This window comes from Crocuta crocuta, unplaced genomic scaffold (assembly GCF_008692635.1).
Source record: "Crocuta crocuta isolate KB4526 unplaced genomic scaffold, BGI_CrCroc_1.0 scaffold154, whole genome shotgun sequence".
Classification (NCBI taxonomy): domain Eukaryota; kingdom Metazoa; phylum Chordata; class Mammalia; order Carnivora; family Hyaenidae; genus Crocuta; species Crocuta crocuta.
The window spans coordinates 2,574,627-2,587,852 of NW_027530545.1; the positions used below are offsets into that span (position 1 = coordinate 2,574,627).

The 13,226-nt window shown below is 37.9% G+C and overlaps 1 protein-coding gene across 2 annotated transcripts in view; it reads right to left on the reverse strand.

The window, feature by feature from the left end:
- Window positions 1-13,226, reverse strand: part of LOC144234484 (uncharacterized) — a 249,714-nt gene that overhangs the window by 49,821 nt on the left and 186,667 nt on the right. The window contains exon 5 of one of the 2 annotated variants that reach the window (XM_077767829.1): window positions 12,245-12,461. The exons of the other annotated variant lie outside the window; for it this stretch is intronic. The gene's annotated coding sequence lies outside the window, so the exon portion shown is untranslated. Of the gene's footprint in view, window positions 1-12,244; window positions 12,462-13,226 lie in introns of those variants that run through there. 2 annotated transcript variants of the gene reach the window in all.

Below are 13,226 nucleotides of genomic sequence, written 5' to 3' on the forward strand. Positions count from 1 at the left end.
AAACTTCAGATTCTGTGCTCTGCTGTTCATAAAAAAAACTTAAATATTCAAACCCTCTCTTTTTTTCAGTCAATGGTTTTGGGGCAGAGTTTTTCCTGTGAAATCCCATGCATGTGTTTTCACTCTTTTTTCTCACTTTCTCTCTTTCCCCTCTCTCAAATGGTTGGGCTCCCTCCCTTCTTCAATGCCCACAGCTCTTTTCTCCCCCTAAATCAACTGTCTGCAAGGTGGTTGTTTTTTCTGTTTATAGACCTGAAGCTTTGTTCTCTCAGTCCATAGCTTGATTTACCGAGTGTCCAAAATGATTGGATATTTATCTAGCTCTTTTCAATGGAGGAGGCAAGCTTAGGGCCACTCTACTCCTCAGCCATTAACCAACCCCCCTATATGTGAATATTTTTATAAAACATTTCACTTTTCCATAGGAAAATTAAATCTCACCTTTAAAACTAGAGACTAAAGATACTTACTTTGGTATTTAATCACTTTTTCCTCTAAATTTATTTTAAAATATGCACGCCTCTGTGTATTTATTAACCAATATTTTTTTCCTTAATCACAAATAGCAAAGACACAAGGATTGTAGAAACTGATCCTGAGATGCTGTTCATGACATAATTGTAAAAATGGATTATTCATCCATAGTTGCTAAATTTAGTATCAGAGATATGATATGGACTAAATAGTTTATTTTAATTGTACTTGATAATAGCAGCAAATTGAGAAATACTTTTCCAACATTTTTGTTTTTCTAATGGTAAGAGTATATATCTTGAAAAATCACAAATAGGTATATCAATTAGAATGTTTTTTATCTGCAAGGAATAGAAAATACAACTTATTTAACAAATGAGGATATTGACTGTCATCTAACAAAAGTCCAGAAGCATGGCAGGCTTCAGGACTACTTGACTTATGGCTGTATTTGTTATTATGATCTTTTGTTCATTTTCTTTTTTTGCTCTCACAAATACACACCAGCTTTGTCCAAAAGTTGAACATCCTTGCTTTCCTGAGACAGTTGCTACCAAAAACTGGGGCTCTATGTCCCTCGGTTCAGGAAGAACAGTAGAAAGAAATTATCTCTCAAAAACCTTGAAATTCTCTCTCATAAACCTTGAAAAAAAACTTGAAACATAGAAAAAGAATTCTCTCTTAAAACCTCTCTTGAAATTAGGGGCACCTGAGAGGTTCAATTGGTTAAGTATCTGACTTCAGCTCAGGTCATGATCTCACAGTTCATGAGTTAAAGCCCCACATCAGGTTCTGTGTAACAGCTCAGAGCCTGGACCATACTTTAGATTCTGTATCTCCCTCTTTCCCTGTCCCTCTCCCACCCATGCTCTGTCTTTCTCTCAGAAATAAATAAACATTTAAAAAGTTGTTTTTTTTTTTAAGTTGAAATTAAATCTTCCCATCAGTCAGCTTGAACCAATTTAAGTCACTAGCCCAGTCCTGGACTGATACAGGCCAGGGGTTCGCCATACATCAATGAGTCTAAATCTGTGTTCATTACAATTTCCCTAATGGCAGGAAAGATTTGCTGTGTTTGTTAAAAACACAGATATATGAGACCCCAACTCAGATCTACTAAATCAGAATTTCAACAAAGGAGTCTGATAATTTATATATTTAACAAGATTCTCAGATGTGTCTTCCAAACCAGGAAATTTGGAAAACCACAACTGGAGTTGGGATGAGGTCAGCCATCTGAGTCATGCAGGAGAACTTCAGAAACTTCAGCAGATTGGAATTGCTACCATGGAGGAAGACAGAATAGACCCCCCCCTATATCAACAGCAGTATCAACTAGAGTGGCTAATTTTATCTTCTTAGCTCTTTATTCTGAGCTCTTCCCCCTTTGTGATATCTTTCATACTCAGCCTCGACAGGCATTCCTTCCCTTCCCATTGCAAGGCATGATTTCTCATAGTAATTCCAAGTATGGGTGTCAGGCTGGGAGTACCTACTGAAATATTGGAACTTAAGAGTCATCATTGGATGAGAGAAATTTTTCTCTGGACTTCCTCTATACTCTAAAAATATCAGCACATATGTCATGGTCTATTTGACCTCCAGGAAAGGCCAGTTCAACTGGTGACATATAAACTTGCCCTGGAGAGTTCTTATACATTGTATTGATTCTTCCATGCCCTGCCTTAAGTCACAGAGCCTTGCACCTATCATTAATAAAATAATAAAATACGTAAAGTTTTTTGAGGTTGAACATGTATCTTATGTAAAATGCATTGTTTTGAAGACACACTAGGAGACACAAGAGGAATAAAGACCCAACAGCCAGAAATGAGAAAAGTCCATTTTACTCTCTAACAATTTTAAGGGCATTTTTCATTAGAGCAGATGCTGGTTATAGTGCCATTGGCTGGATGTTATATATAACTAACTGTAAGCTTCTAGAAGAGGCAATCATTAGATCTGTGATTGCTTTCTAGATGTGGATCAGAGGATGACAACAGGGGACACAATCAAGCTCCAACTCACTCTCCTGTTACCCAGGTCATCATTTCTCATCATTTCCCATCATTATTCCTCATCACACCCACACTAAACACATGGCACAGTGGGAACAAACTTCCCTAGCATTGTTTGGTATGAGGAGCCTCTCTTACCCGGCCCCTCAGTAGGGCAGGTGATGCGAAGGGCTGCAAAGGTCAACAACAAAGAACAAATCTAATGCTCTTGACAACCTGAAACCCTCTTCACATTTTCCATAAAGGGACAAAAAATCATCTAGCTTTCTGTGAAAATTGCTATTTGACCCAGAAAAATGGCTGCATGTTTAATATCTCCTGATAGGGCATCTGCTTTATTATCTTTGCTGTGTGACTCTTATACAATTCACTGTACAGTTACTTTATTCATCTTTGTGCAAAATTAATTCTCTGACTGAATGAAGCTCTAGACCATTTGTAGGACAATGTTTTCNCCCTCGCATTGTTCGGTATGAGGAGCCTCTCTTACCCGGCCCCTCAGTAGGGCAGATGATGCGAAGGGCTGCAAAGGTCAACAACAAAGAACAAATCTAATGCTCTTGACAAACTGAAACACTCTTCACATTTTCCATAAAGGGACAAAAAAATCATCTAGCTTTCTGTGAAAATTGCTATTTGACCCAGAAAAATAGCTGCATGTTTAATATCTCCTGATAGGGCATCTGCTTTATTATCTTTGCTGTGTGACTCTTATACAATTCACTGTACAGTTACTTTATTCATCTTTGTGCAAAATTAATTCTCTGACTGAATGAAGCTCTAGACCATTTGTAGGACAATGTTTTGTGTTTGCTGATTATTTTATAGATATTACCTCAAGTAGAAAACATACTGTAACATATGTTTGTAGGGGGGAAAAATGAGCCAGTGTGTAACTGAGGAAGTTTTCTCTAATTAATACTGTTTTTTTTTTTGCATAATCCTTGACCAACCAGAATGGATTTTTGTGAACTGAACTAGCTATTTACTACCATCCTTCTTCCCAACTTATTTATCTCCCTTTGCTTGCTAACAGGAAAACTCCATTGTAAAATGTTTGTGTTTTTAATTTTCCTAAAATGAAAATTCTATTGGGAGGGAATTTTGTCTATTTTGTCATGTGTTGCTTCTGTGTCTAGAAGAGCTCCACATGCTCAAAACACATATAAATAAATCCATCACCTCCATTTCCTGTCCAACTACACTGCCATTGCCTTGATGCCATTATAATCCATTACAGGGGTCAGCAAACTGGAGCCTGTGCCTCAGATCTAGCCTGCTGCCTGATTCTGTAAATAAAATTGCATGGAAACAGAGCCACACCCATTTGTTGACATTAGATTTATGGCTGTTTTCACACTACAGTAGCAGAGCTGAATCTTTGTAACAAAGATACTATCTACCACAAAGTCTAAAATATTTACTATCTAATTTTTTATAGAAAATGTTTGCCAACCTCTGGACAAATATAAGAGTTTATTAATAATCTTTTCACCCAGGACCCTTACCTCCTTTCTTACACACTCGTACCCCTGTGCCTTCTTCACTGACCTCAAAGAAATTGTTCTAAAATACATATATGAATTTGTCAATTCTCTGACTCCTTCCCTGAAATATTCATCAGTTGACTCTTTTTTGATATGCATACCTATTTTCTTAATCTTCACATAAAAAAAACCTTTCACAATGAAGCTTCAAGCCCACTACCTTATACATCCACAAATACACATCTCCAACCATATTGTATTTCTACATTCTTTCTGTTATAGAAACTTTTGAGTTGGCACTGTTAGGATGAGGAAAGGATTAAAAGAATAAAAGGGAAAGAGCTTCAAGAGTTCCTGAAAATAAGAAGAAATGGAATGGGAAGGATATCCAAATGAGATATCCCTGGAAATCCATGGAGGTCTATGTATTGAGGTCTTATGCATTCATGTGGTAAAAGGGATTATAATAGCTAGATTAGGAATGTCACTTGATCTGTTACCCCAGCTCCCCCTTTCTATTCTGTACAACATTGACTCTATGTGGTAGTCATAATTCTAAGATAACCCCCAAAATACTCATTCCCTGGTATCCATATCTTGTATAATCCCCTGCCTTTAAGTGTGAGTGGAGCTTGTGAGTATGATAGAATAGTCAGTGTCTCAACAAAAATATGTTATATGGCAAATGGTGATGAGATAGTCATTTTGTGATTATTTTCACTTATGTAAGCCTCCCTTTAGCGACTGGAGAAAGACTGGAAGTATGAGAGCACCTAAAAAGGGGGCCCTGGAACAAGGATCTAGGAGTGCCTTCTAGGAGCTGAGATTGGCCTTGTCTAAGAGCCAGCAAGACAACAAGGCCCTCAGTCATACAATTGCAGGGAAATTAATTCTGCCAAGAAACCGAGGGAGCTTGTCTATCTTTCCCCACTTGAGCCTCCAGGTGAGGATGCAGATGGCGAACACATTCATTTCAGGCTTGTGAGATCTTGAGCAGAGAACACAGCTAAAATAGCCAGAATCCTGACTCACTGAACCTATGAACTAAGAAATGTCTTGTTCTAAGCCTTTATGTCTGTGGTCATTTGTTATGCAGCAATAGAAAACTAATACACCATATTAATTGGATAAAAGAGAATTATTTAAAATTTTCCTAGGTGTTGAAAAGACATATTTATTTGGAATGGCAATACTTATCTTTTGATCACTGCAATTAGAACATCCTATGTACAGTCCTTGGGTTGTCAAGTATCAGACCCTTTATGATGAGAATATCCCAACAAAGTTCATTGTCAGTTTCTATAAGTGTAAAGTGGTCAACTGGTCTTTTGAGCCAGGGAAGTAAGGATGGATTAATGCACTTGTGTTTTTTGGATTAGATAGCTTTACATTCTTGAGTCCAATTTCCTCAGAGTCAACTGGACAATTAAGCAAGTGGTTTAGATAATTGCAAGAGCCCAATTTAAATTATTTTAATGCCAAGGTTAAAAATATTATTGAGGCACCTAGGTGGCTCAGCCAGTTGGGCATATGGCTTCAGCTCAGGTCATGATCACATAGTTCATGAGTTCAAGTCCCATGTTGGGCTCTGTGCTGACAGCTCAGAGCCTGGATCCTGTTTTGGATTCTGTGCCTCCCTCTCTCTCTGTCCCTTCCCCACTCATGCTCTGTCTGTTTCTGCCTCTCAAATATAAATTTAAAAAATTAAAAAATAGTATTAAGTCAAATGGTAAAATCTATAAAGGGAAGAGAATTCTGACCTTGAAGTATAAATTTATAGGTTGCTGTATCAGTCAGGAAAATATATGTTATACTGTAGTAACGTTCAATCTCTGACTCATATTTTACAAAAGTAGAAATTTAATTCTTGCTCAAATGCTATGCCCATCTTTTTTTTGGTGGGGGGGGGTGGCTAGAGCTCTGCTCTAAAGGCTCCATTCCTCTACTTTCACATTTTCTTTTCTTTTAAATATTTTATTTATTTTTGAGAGAGAGATAGAGACAGCATGAGCAGGGGAGGGTCAGAGAGAGAGGGAGACACAGAATCTGAAACAGGCTCCAGGCTCTGAACTAGCTGTCAGCACAGAGCCTGATGCAGGGCTCGAACTCATGAACCATGAGATCATGACCTGAGCTGAAGTCGGACGCTTAACCAACTGAGCCACCCAGGCGCCCCTACTTTCACATTTTCTGAGGCATGAAAGCAAATGTCGCAAATCATGTACTGGCTATTGAAGGTCCTGCTTAGAACAGACACGTGTCACTTCTGTTTACATTTCATTGGTTAAAACAAGTCATGTGGTCTGCATTAGTCAGGGTTCTTCACAGTATTAAATCAACAGGGTGTGTGTGAGAGTGTGTGTGTGTGTGTGTGTGTGTGTAAAGACTGATTTATTTTAAGAAGTTGGCTCACATGATTGTGGAGGCTGGCAAGTCCAAAATCTGCAAGGTATGCTGGCAGGCTGGAAAAAGTTGATGTTGCACTCAAGTCCAAAGGCAATTTGCTACCATAATTCTCTCTTCCTCTGGAGAGGTCAGTCCTTTTTTTCTTAAAACCTTCAGTTATTTAGATGAGGCCCACCACATTATACTGGGTAATTACCTTATTCAAAGTCTACTAATTAAAAAAAATTTTTTTTTGTATGTCTTATTTATTTCTGAGAGAGAGAGACAGTGTGAGCAGGGGAGGGTCAGAGAGAGAGGGAGATATAGAATCTGAAGCAGGCTCCAGGCTCTGAGCTAGGGGTCAGCACAGAGCTTGATGCAGGGTTCAAACCCATGAACCATGAGATCATGACCTGAGCCAAAGTCGGATGATTAACCAATGGAGCCACCCAGGTGCCCCAAAGTCTACTGATTTAAATGTTAATCTCATCTGAAAAATATCTTCACAGAAACATCCAGAATATTGTTTTGGCCAAATACCTGGGTATTATGGCCTAGAGAAGTTGATCCACGAAACTAACCATCACATGGCCGTCCCTGCCTTCTAAGAAAGTAAGGAACTACAACGCTACCGTAGGTTTGGTAGATAAGGAGGCAGAAATATTTGGTGAACAACACTAAAGAAAATTGCAACCAACCAAAGAAGCTAGAGAGCCCTGCTTTGCTATGTATCTATTTCCCTGAGCAGGACAAAAACAAAACAAAAGCCAAAAACTAGACACAGATGAGTCAGCTATTGGGACTAAAAGTAAGATCAAGTGTGAGAAGCTGAAGAGACTTCGGCATGGTGTGTCTACAACAGCCAGAAGGACAGATGTGGCTCTGAACTTCATGATTACCTGGCACAAGTTGTGTTTGAAGATCTCAAGAAGGTGATTTAATTGGGGAGAGAGGGTGGACAAACTGGGATTCAGAGGGGTGTGGAGTTTTTAAACTCAGAGATTCAAGACGTATGCCTACCTTCATAGCTCCTGCCTACCTGATAAAACGCTATCAACATCTCTCTGTAAGAAGTTATAAAGATCTTTAACTAAGAAGTTTAGTCTGTTTTGAGATGAAAATAAATGCCCTCTCGCACCTTTGTTTTACAGAAGGAAAATTCTGTCCTAGGTTTTAAAATGTCACAGGTTTTTTTTTATTGTTTGATTTCTTTTTCTTAGTGAAAAGTGTTCAGATGAAAATTTTAAACACTTCAAAAATCTCACAGCCTTTCAAAAACTGAAAGACAAAATGTGTATAATGCTATTAAGTTAGGTTACTTAAAATCTATAAAAATGCTAAAATAATGTTTAAGTTTTCCCATGGCAAAACTATAGCCTACATCTACTTTATATATTATAAATATGCACAAAACATATATTCAAATGTATGATTAGATATTATTAAAACATATGTATATTTGAAAGGGTAAAAATAGGTTTATTATTATAGCTCTCTCATTTAGTTGGAAGAGATAGGGCTTGGAATTATGATTTTCCATATCAAAGTAGTTTTAAAATAACTGTATTTTATACCAATATGAATATGCTGAAAACAAATAACTATCCTCCTTAATAAAATCTGCAAGTGAAAAGGCACAGACATAAGCCCTGGCTATATTAAAAAACAAAAAACAAAAAACTCTGCAATTTCTTACAGGTGGAAGTCATTTCGCATTGAGTGAGGTCATACTCTATTAGAAGCTTAGGAAATCCATTCTTGGAGGAGATAATGCCATTTGGTAAAAGGACTTGATTGTAAGACCTCTATCACAAAGCTTATTTTTAGGTTTCAAATCCCAAGTGATAAATCAAAGAAACATTCTATCTACAATATTGCCAGTAGAAATGTCTTATAGTCTCTCTTATCTCACAATGTATCTTAAAAGTCTACCCTAGCTGCCTTACCCTGGTCCTAGGAATAAGTGAACCCTAAATAAAGATGCACTCATTACCAGAGTAACAGTGTGTTGGTAACAGCTGCTATGGGTTTCACCTCTACAGTGTGTGGGATGAGCTACCTTCATCTTGCTCCTAGATTCCCGCAGTTACCTCTTAACTGCAATTCCTGCTGCCACCCTTGTCTTAGGAAGGTCAAAACGTCAAATCTCAGGAGAGCATTCAGAGTGATACTATTAAAACAAAAAAAAAGATCATGTCATTCTTGTGCTCAAAATCCTCTAACAGCCTCCCATTTCCCTCAGAATAAAAGCCCACGTTTTTAAAACCACCTACAAAATCTTTTAAGACCCAACCCTCTATAACCCCTCTGGTCCTTCTGCCTAGAGTGTTCTTGCCCAGATGTAAGAATGGCGAATGCCCTCGCCAACTTGAGTTCTTTGCTGAAATGTCACTTGCTTAATAAGAAAAGCCAGCTCTCGGGGCGCCTGGGTGGCTTAGTCGGTTGAGCGTCCGGCTTTCGCTTAGGTCATGATCTCGCGGTTCGTGGGTTCGAGCCCCGCGTCGGGCTCTGTGCTGACTGCCAGCTCAGAGCCTGGAGCCTGTTTCAGTCTGTGACTCCCTCTCTCTCTCTCTGTGACTCCCTCTCTCTCTCTCTGACACTCCCCTGCTCACGCTGTCTCTCTCTCTCCTAGAAATAAATAGAACATTAAAAAAAAAAAAAAAGAAAAGCCAGCTCTCATCAACCTATATAAAATTGCCCCCAGTCCTGATTATTCTTATCTCCTTGTTCTGTTCCACTTTTTATTTTCTCCATAATACAATTTTTATTTATACTAGAATGTTTCTATAATATTTTTCTATAAAACTTATCACCATTTGATGTATTCTGTAATGGTATTATTTATTATGTTTCTCATCTCCCCCTACCTTCAACTTTTTGTTAGAATCTAAGCCCAACAACATTGGCCCCTAAGTGATTACAACTCCCTAGAACAGTACCTACACAAAGCAGGCACTCGAAAATATGTATTGGATGAAAAACTGACTCCAGTAACTGGTGAATGGATGGAGATTCAGAAAATTATTTGTAGGAAGAAATATTAATAATAATGTAACATTATAAGCAATACTGATAAATGGAATATAATACTAATATTACTCACTGCTTTACGATCTGGATGTTAGTCTAACCAGAGCCTATCTATAGAAAGTAAGAAGTTGTAACTGATTCTGCTGTGATATAGAGTAAATTTTGAAATTTGTGTGGAACTTTATCATCCCCAAAGTGTTTTTCTTTTTCTTTTTCTTTTTTCACATAATATCATTTTTTTGTGTGTGTGTGGTAAGAACATTTACTATCTACTCTCAGCAACTTTCAAGTACATAATACAAAGTTATTAAATATAATCACAATGTTGTACATTAGATTTGCAGAACTTACTCATAACTGGAAGTTTGTATCCTTTGACCAATAACTAGAAATTTGTATCCTTTGACCAACATCTCCCCATTTCCTCAACCCCCAGCTTCTGGTAACCACCACTCCACTCTCTGCAGTAGAGATGCAGTAAAATTTTAACAACTGGGGAATATGGGTGAAGGCTATGTGAAAGTTCTTTATTTTTTAAAAATTTTTAAATCTGAATTCCAGTATAGTTAACCTACATTGTTATATTAGTTTCAAGTGATTTGATATATAGTGATTTGATAATTCTGTATATTTCTCAGTGCTCATCAAGTTAAGGTATACTCTTAATCTCCCTTACTTATTTCACCCATCTCCCCCACACACCTCCCCTCTGGTAACCACCAGTTGTTGTTGTTTTTTTCAATGTTTTATTTATTTTTGAGAGAGAGAGATGGACACAGTGCTAGCAGTGGAAAGGCAGAGAGAGAGAGGGAGACACAGATCTGAAGCAGAGTCCAGGCTCCAAGCTGGCAGCACAGAGCCCGATGCAGAGCTTAGAATGATGAACCATGAGATCAGTACCTGAACTGAAGTCAGCCACTCAACTGACTGAGCCACCAGGCGCACCCACCAGTTTTTTATCTATAGTTAAGAGTCCACTTTTTGGTTTCTCTCTTATTGTTTGTTCATTTGTTTGGTTTCTTGAATTTCACATGAGTAAAACACTATGGTACTTTTCTTTTCCTGACTTATTTCACTTAGCATTATACCTTCTAGATCCAACCATGTGGTTGCAAATGCAAGATTTTATTTTATTTTGAGAGACAAAAAGAAAGTAATACATGCAATGTACATGTAAGGGTACACAGAGGGGGATAGAGGGAGAGAGGAAGAATCCCAAGCAGCCTCCATGCATAGCGCAGGAGCCCAATGCAGGGCGTGGACTCATAAATCATGAGATGGTGACCTGAGCTGAAATCAAGAGTCGGACACTTAACCGACTGGGCCACTCAGGTACCCCAAGAGTTCTATTCCTGGCTTTTCAAATAAACCCCACTGACCTTAGCAAATCACCAAAACTTGGAAGATCCCTGTTCCTTCCTAGTATGAAAAGAGGGTTGGACTAGAAGACTGAAAAGAACCCTTTAAACTCTAAAATACAATTAATCTATGCTCTGGCTAATTCATGATTAATTTTTCCATGCTAGGCTTCTGGAAGTTCTAATAAAGATTTTTTGTGTATCAAGAATGTGCCATATGTCCGAAATCCTCATAATGAGCCCAACAACAGATACCAAACTAAATGCTTCCCTGCAAGTCGTCCCCTCGGTCCTGTGAGGCCAGCACATTCTGCTTTGCAGTTGACACAACTGTGGCTCAGGAGAAAACTGCCTTAGAGTATGTGACTCTCAGGCAGCTCATCTCTCTTTATTCTTTCTACACACACAGCCTCCCATAACCAACAGCTTTTCATGACCACCAGAGCTTTTTAGAGCCAAATGTGAAAACACTGCCACCATGTATGTAAGACTAACAAATGAGGCAGAGAATGTGGAGCTAAAGGAAACTTAGAGTACATTTTTCAGCCACTAATTTTATAGATATGGAAAATGACACCTGTGGAAGTTTAAGAAATTAAGATGTGACAAATCAAGGACTAGGGTCCCTATTTCCTTCCTCCCTTCCTTCTTTCCTTTTATTCCACAATTCCTAAAGTAACAATGAATATTAGAAAGGATTCTTATGCTATAACTATTTCTTCTCAGGAGCTACCTGATGGCTCTTTCTGAATACTTCTTTTACCATGTCTTCTTATCCCTTTTTTAAGCTCATTTTGCCTTTCTTGGTATGTGGTAACTTTCTAGAAAGAGATCCTATTTTTACTACACCCTGTAAAACACTCAACACATACTAGATATTTAACAATTAATAAGTTGCTATCTGATAGATTTTTAAGAAAGAGCATGATAGTGGAGTCCCACTTAGATATGCTTCAAACTTTATATTCTGGGGTAACAATAATTATAGAAGCCCTTCCCAGGCTATCAAACAGTCTCAACTCTCTTGTACCACCACTAGGGCAAAGCTTTTCCTTTGGATACTTGTGAGCATTCTCTCTCAGAATCCTATATCAAGGGGCGCCTGGGTGGCTCAGTTGGTTAAGTGTCTGACTTTGGCTCAGGTCATGATCTCACAACTTGTGGTTTTGAGTCCTGTGTCAGGCTCTCTGCTGAAAGCTCAGAGCCTGGAGTCTGCTTCAGATTCTGTGTCTCCCTTTCTCTCGCTCTGACCCTCCCCTNAATAAGCCTGAAAAACACAAATTTTTAATAGATAAATAAAAGAATTCTATAGCAAAACAGGAAAGGAAAAATAAAATGGGTAGTATAGTTAAAAGGGAAAGGAAAGGAATAGAGTCGATAACAGTAAAATAGGCATTATTATTTAATTTAAAATAACACAAAATCCTGCAATGTATATATTTCATATTTAAAATTCACAGATAGGAGTTTTGATCAAAGGTAAGGCAGAACCTGTATGCACAGACAGCGTTGACTGGCTCCTTAGTTCAGAACCCCAACAGATTAGTTCTCACTGATGGGGGAGCAAACGGGAAGGAAAGAACAAGAATGAACCAAAGGGTTACATGTATTGGGAGGGAGAGTTCTATAAAACCATCTTACATGGTTTTGATGTAAGCTTGGAGCTCGACCCTTGTCCGCTGTTGGTACGCTCTACTCTTGGACTATCCCTGTTGGAGAAAGAAAAGGGAAGTCTACTAGAGAATTTTATGGGGGAGATTACTGTCTCTTTCAGAGAACCTCCAATTCACAACTATGCAAGGAAATATCAATGCTTTTTGATTCCCTAAAAATTTGCTCATTCTCTTTAATCCCCACCTAATTATAAAAAGACTTACAAATGAGCTACCCAACTGCAATGGCCCTTAGTTCAAGCCAACTCATTTAAGATGGATTTTCTTCTGCTTACTAAGAGAAGGGCTCACTTTTTTTTTTGTCATGTCAGTTCAGCAGAAAATTCCCCTTCGTGTTTAGAAATTATTCAAATCTCCTAAAAATATAGCACATGTGAAACATTGAATATTGAATTTAGAACTTTGAATACTTCTATACCCCTTTATGGGATAGAATCGTATTCTGACTGATTCTTTAGAAAGCAAAAATTATCAGAATCAAGAAACTTTATTATTGTGTACAAGTAGCCATTTGCTTCCATATGATAGGATACAAGGTATACATTAAGAGCGGATTTGATTTTTTTAAGAGTGGATTTTAAACAGATTAATTTACCATTGAGAATATATACATACATATACATATATGTATGCAACATCAATGCCAGTGATCCATTTTATGTTTTTATATTTTTAGTTTAATAGGTATGGCTCATTTCTCCTCAGAAATTCTTCAAAGTCTGTGGTCATACCTTAGATATTTTTGCGTACTTCACAATACCTGGGTAACTTTCAGACTTGATACTGTCATGCCTCAACTGT